The 6,306-nt window shown below is 38.5% G+C and overlaps 1 non-coding gene across 1 annotated transcript; it reads right to left on the reverse strand.

Annotated features, from left to right (window-relative positions):
* Positions 1–5,849: 5,849 nt before the first annotated feature.
* Positions 5,850–5,956, reverse strand: LOC141624538 (small nucleolar RNA R71). The gene has a single exon (XR_012534344.1). It is a non-coding gene; the product is annotated as a small nucleolar RNA R71 (small nucleolar RNA).
* Positions 5,957–6,306: the final 350 nt, after the last annotated feature.

Below are 6,306 nucleotides of genomic sequence, written 5' to 3' on the forward strand. Positions count from 1 at the left end.
ATTTTTGATCGGTCCGTTTTGCATTCACAAATAAATAGATGTGGTCGTTGGTCACGGTCGAATCAAAACACAATTTATAGCTTAACAAGCAACTCTACAATTAGTAAAGAGGCAAGTAAAGGTCGGATCCCAAGGGACGGGAGTTGAAATGAGATTTCTATTGTAACTAGTGGTGTCTAAGGGGTGTCACAAATTGGGTTGATGTAGAAGGTTACTAAACTAGAATAACAATGAAAATAAACAAGCAAGATGAATTAAAGGGGTGTAAACAATTGATTAAAGGCACTAGGGTGTCATGGGATCATAGGGGAATCATGGGATATGATCATACAAACATGTTCTCAAATTATAAGCAAGCAATTATTGTTGTGATGGATTGAGTTGGGTTATATCTTACAATCCTAGGAAAGTTTGGGTCCCGGAGCCGAATCGATTAGATTGTACAACACCTACAAGCCGACTTAATCTTCCCTACTCACCAACATGCATGGTCTAATGAGACTCGAGTTGGGTTATGTCTTACAAGTCTCATTGAAAAGATAGGATATGATAGTAAATGCAAGGATTCATAGGCTTAGCATTTCATCAAATATAACATGTGCATGAGTTGAGATCAAAACAAGAAAGCAAATAAGATATGAAAGCATATTAATTTAAGCATGAATCATTCCCCATGTTGGTTTCCCCTAATCACCCATTAACCCTAGATAAGAGACTACTCACTCATTATCATGTTGATCATGCTAGCAAGGTTGTCAATCATACTAACAATATGAAACATGATGAATAAATGAAAGTAATTAACAATAATTAAAAAGGGATTAAGAGATTATACCTACTAATGATTCCAATAATAAAGCAAAAATAATAGAAGTACTTGAATGCTAGATTGAGAGGTTGTCAATCTCCCAATAATAACCCAAATAATATTCAATTACCCAAAATAAAGGATGAACAAAAGAGAGATTAAAGAACTAAAACTTGGATTAAAACTTGATTAATACTTGATTACAATATTGAAGAGAGATTTGATTGATATTAACTACACTAATTATTGATAAGAAGAACATTCCCCTCTAATTAGACTAATGGGGTATTTATAGTGAAAATTAGGGAGGATGCATTAGGGTTAACTAAGGGCTAAACTAGTAATTACACTTTTTAAGTAGAGCAAGGAGAAGCCGGTATTTTTGGAGAGAAGGGCTTCTCTTTTCGTAGCTTGAAGAAGACAACTCACTGTGAAGGAATCCGGGCGGATTAGGGTCGGGACGGCCGGATTTGGTCGATGGAATCCGAGCGGATTCTCGGGAATCCGGGCGGATTCTTTGAAGGGGAATCCGAGCGGATTCCAGCCGGGACGCTCGGATTGTGGATAGGCGGGACGGGCGGATTGCCGACAATCCGCTCGGATTATCGATCGATACTTCTTCTTTTTCTTCCCTTTTCTTCATAAATTCCTTGGGGATTTCCTTGGGGACTCAAGGATCCTTTCTCAACATTGCTCTTCTACTATGATATGTACAAAGGCCTTCTAATCTTGTCTCTCCTTGATGCTTGGTCATTGAATTTGATCAATTTAGTCTTGTTTTGCCATGAAAATGCAAGATTCTTACTCCTTTCCTACCAAGGGATCAAAATCTCAAAGAATATGCAAAACAAAGAACTAAAGATAAGAAATGACCCAAATAAGCACTAAAAAGCATGGAAACAAGGGTAATTCGGGGGCTAAATATGCGCCAATTATGGTCACATCAAACCCTAATACTTTTAATCAATTGTCTACATCTCATTTTAATAATCTTGCTTACTTTCATTATTTGTTTGCATTGTTATTTAGTTTAGTTGATCTCCTACCTCAACCCAAATTGTGACACCCTTAGACACAACCACTTGCAATCGAAAATCCTACATCAATACCCATCCCTTGGGATCCGACCTTTACTTACCTCTTTACTAAAAGTAGAGTAGTTTTTGAAGTTATAAATATTGTTTTGGTCTAGGTAACTCTTAACGATATAACCGAAATCCATACACCGACTAAGGTGATTGACGTGAAACATGGAGAGCTCACCCTTGAAGTGGGAGATGAAACAATCACTTTTAATCTTGACAAGACAATGAGAGCTCCCCGACTACATGAGCCATATTTCATGTTTGATCATTTTATCCGAGAAAGTGATAGGAAGAAGTTGGCATCTCAATGCAAAGAACAAGCTATGGGTAAAGAATCACCACCCATATGGGAGAAGAAAATGGGTAATTTCCAAGATGCCCCATCCAAAGAGCAAGAATGTTTCAACAAGAATGAGAGCTTGAATAGCTCACCACCACTCATGACAAGAGAAGAGGAAGGCCTCATTGGCCATAATGACAAGAAGAAAGAGGAGTTGTTCTCATCAACTCATGATATTATTGGGGAACAAGTAGACGAAGTATAAGGTCTTTGGGATGATGAGTTTGAAGGGATATTCAATCCCTATATTGGTAATGCAATGACCTAAGACCACAATGAAGAACAACATGTGCAATGGTCTATTGAGGATCTTTATCATAACAATGAACAAGCTTTCGACTACTTCTTCAAGGTGTTGAGCAACATCAACAACACCTTGGCTATGCCCCCTTGACATCTCATTTATGGATGAGAGTTTGGTGCAGTCCTCCCTAAACCACTATTTCTAAATATTCTAACCCCTTAACTTGCACTTTACTTATTGTATTGCATTTTTGTCAATTTTGGATTTGTATTTTTATGCCTTGATCAAGATTTTCATCATTTCGAGAGATAGTGAGGGAGGGACTTATATGATTATTGATGTATAGTGTTTTGACATAGTGTGGGGATAGCAATTGCCTAGGCTATCCAATCCTTCGTAGTGCCCCCACAATGAAGACCAAAGGAATGAAGAGTAAATGATACGGGTTATGAAATACTCACGAATGGAACTGAATTCGTGAGTACAGGGGTAATCCGAGCGGCCCGACAAGAATCCGCTCATCCTGAAAGACAATCCGAGCGTCCTGGGAAGAAGACGCTCGTCCAGAGAGAGCTGGAAGGAAAAAAATTTGGTCTGGCTAAAGATCCGAGCGTCTCCATAGAGAATCCGCTTGTCTCAGTCAAGACGCTCGTCCCGACCCAGAATCCGCTCGTCTCCCCTATGTAATTCAAATCCAACGGGATTAAAACCCCACCTTTCCCATTTGATTTTACTGATTCAAAACACAACCACATCTCTAAAACCCTCAAAACCCTCAATCCCTCCATCCACAAAAATCAAATTTCTCAACCAAATTCACCCAAATTAATTCCAAACTCCCTCAAAACTCAAACAAATCACTCCTTTGTCAAAAACTGATGTGACCATTATTTGAGCATATTTAGTCCCCGAATTAGCCTTGTTCCCATGCTTTTTAGTGCATATTTAGGTCATTTATTGTCTTTAGTCCTTTGTTTTGCATATTCTTTGAGGTTTTGATTCCTTGGTAGGAAAGGAGTCCAAACCTTGCATTTTCATGACAAAATGGAGCTAAATTGATTGAATTCAATGACCAAGCAACTAAGAGAAAACAAGACTAGAAGGCCTTTGTACATATTGTAGTAGTTGGGCAATGATGAGAAAAGATCATTGCATCTCCGATGAAATCCCCAAGGATTGTATGAAGAAGAAGGAAGAAAAGAAGAAGGGAAGAAGCTGATCAAGAATCCGAGCGGATTGCCCCCTGGACGCCCGTCCAACATAAGGAATCCGAGCGTCTTCCTCAGAAGGACGCTCGTCCAAAACCACCACAATCCGCTCGTCCACCCCACAAATCCTCTCGTCCAAAAGACCCACAATCCGCTCGTCCCGTGCCCTGGACGCTCGGATTGTGTGACAGCTATTTCGTTTTCTACTTGTTCTATGAAGGATGCGCATACCTCGGGAAAGACTAGCAAAAAGGAGACTCGCATATTTTTCTAAGAGGAGCGATTCCTCAAGGACTTAATCGTCATTTAAGCCCTTAGTAAACCCTAATTTGTGTACCTAATCCCCACTATAAATACCCCATTAGTCTAATTAGATTATCATGTTCTTCTTATCAATCTCTAGTGTAGTTTATATCAATCTAATCTCTCTTTAATCTTGTAATCAACTTTTAATCAAGTCTTAATACAAATCTCATTTCCTTAATCTCTTATTTGTTCATCTTTTATTTTGGGTAATTGAAGATTATTTGGTTTATTATTGGGAGATTGACAACCTTCCAATCAACCATCAAGTACTTCAATTATTCTTTGCTTTATTATTGGAATCATTAGTAGGTATAATTCTCTTAATCTCTTTTTAATTATTGTTAATCATGTTCATTTATTCATCATGTTTTACTTTTTTGGTATGATTGACAACCTTGCTAGCATGTTTAACATGATAATGAGTGAGTAGTTTCCATAACTAGGGTTAATGGGTAATTAGGGTAAACCAACATGGGGGATGATTCATGCTTATAATATGTTTTCATCGTTTATTTGCTTGCTTGTTGTGATCTCAACTTATGCACATGTTATGTTTGATGAAATGCGAGCCTATGAATCCTTTCATTTTTTACCCATCACCTATCTTTTCAATGAGACTTGTAAGACATAAACCAACTCGAGTCTCATTAGACCATGCATATAGTTGAGTAGGGAAGATTAAGTTGACTTGTAGGTGTTGTACAATCTAATCGATTCGGCTCCGGGACCCAAACTTTCCTAGGATTGTAAGATATAAACCAACTCGATCCATCAAAACAATAATTGCTTGCTTATAATTTTAGAATATGGTTTTATGATCAATTCCCATGAATCCCCTATGACCCCATGACACCCTAGTGCCTTTTATCAATTGTTTACATCCCTTTTTAATCATCTTAATTGTTTATTTTCATTGCTATTTAGTTTAGTGATCTTCTATTCAAACCCCAAATTGTGACACCCCTAGACACCGCTAGTTGCAATTGAAAATCTCACTTCAATACTCGTCCCTTGGGATCCGACCTTTACTTGCCTCTTTTCTAATAGTAGAGTTGTTTGTGGAGTTATAAATATTGTTTTGGTCTAGGTGCTCCTAACGACAAGTACCGAAAACTAAACCTCTCAAGAGGGCTCGGCCAAAAATGGCGCCGTTGCCGGGGACGGTGTTAACTTGATTTAGATTTTCTTAGATTGTTATTAGTTGTGTCTTTCTTTGCCTTGGGGAAGTAAAACTTCTCAAGGTTTGTTCTAATTATTTTCAAGTTGTTTGATATTTTGCAGGTCTAGAAAATCACAAGGTAACTTGTTACCCTTTGATCACGCAATTGAAAGGACTTTGACAAACAATAGAAGACTTGCTAGAGGAACTTTGAGAGGTATTGGTGAGGTTGTATTTATTCAACCAAACACTATTGAGTTCGTCAACCCTTTTGCAAGAGAAGGTGAGGAGAACCCAACACAAAATCCAACACAAAATCAACCCACAATGCCTAAATTTCCATCACATTCCGTATTAGCCAAGGAGAACCTACCCAATGGTACTCCCACATCATAACACTTAACCGGAAATTTCATTGCCAAATCCGCATTTATCCAATTAGTCGAAAGAAGCCAATTTGGGGGGATGCCTAGTGAAGACCCTCACTCTCACATGGAGACTTTTTGTGACTATTGTGATGCGATTTCTCAAACCGGTGTAACTCAAGACCAAATTCGATTGGTCTTATTTCCTTTTTCTCTAATTGGCACCGCAAAACAATGGTTGAAAGGCCTTGATAAGGCTACTCTCGGAATTGACTCTTGGAAGAAATTGGCTCTAGCTTTCTACAAAAAGTTCTACCCACCGGAAAAGACTAACATGCTAAGAGCTCAAAATACGGGCTTTAAGCAAAGAGATAAAGAATCTTTGTATGAAGCTTGGGAGCGATTCAAGGGAATTTGTCGCTCATGTCCTCATCATGGACTTAGCGAGTGGTTCTTGGTACAACAATTTTGGAATGGTCTTTATGAAGACTAAAGAAACATTCTCAACATGGGATCAAATGGTATGTTCAGCGAAGTTGACGATAATCAAACTGAGAACAAGATTGAGGAAATGGCGGTCCATAATTCACAATATAGTAGACCTCGCAAGGCTACTAGAGGAGGAAAGCATGAAGTGGACTCTATTACTCAATTGGGTGCTCAACTTAGTGCTCATATTGATACCATCAATTTGAAGTTCGAAAAAGCTATGGCTAGACTTGAAGAAGCCTCAAAATCACCAAAGCAACATGTTAATGCCATGACGGCATCTTCATCAATCCCAAGCGGGA

Source organism: Silene latifolia, chromosome X (genome assembly GCF_048544455.1).
Source record: "Silene latifolia isolate original U9 population chromosome X, ASM4854445v1, whole genome shotgun sequence".
NCBI classification, from domain to species: domain Eukaryota; kingdom Viridiplantae; phylum Streptophyta; class Magnoliopsida; order Caryophyllales; family Caryophyllaceae; genus Silene; species Silene latifolia.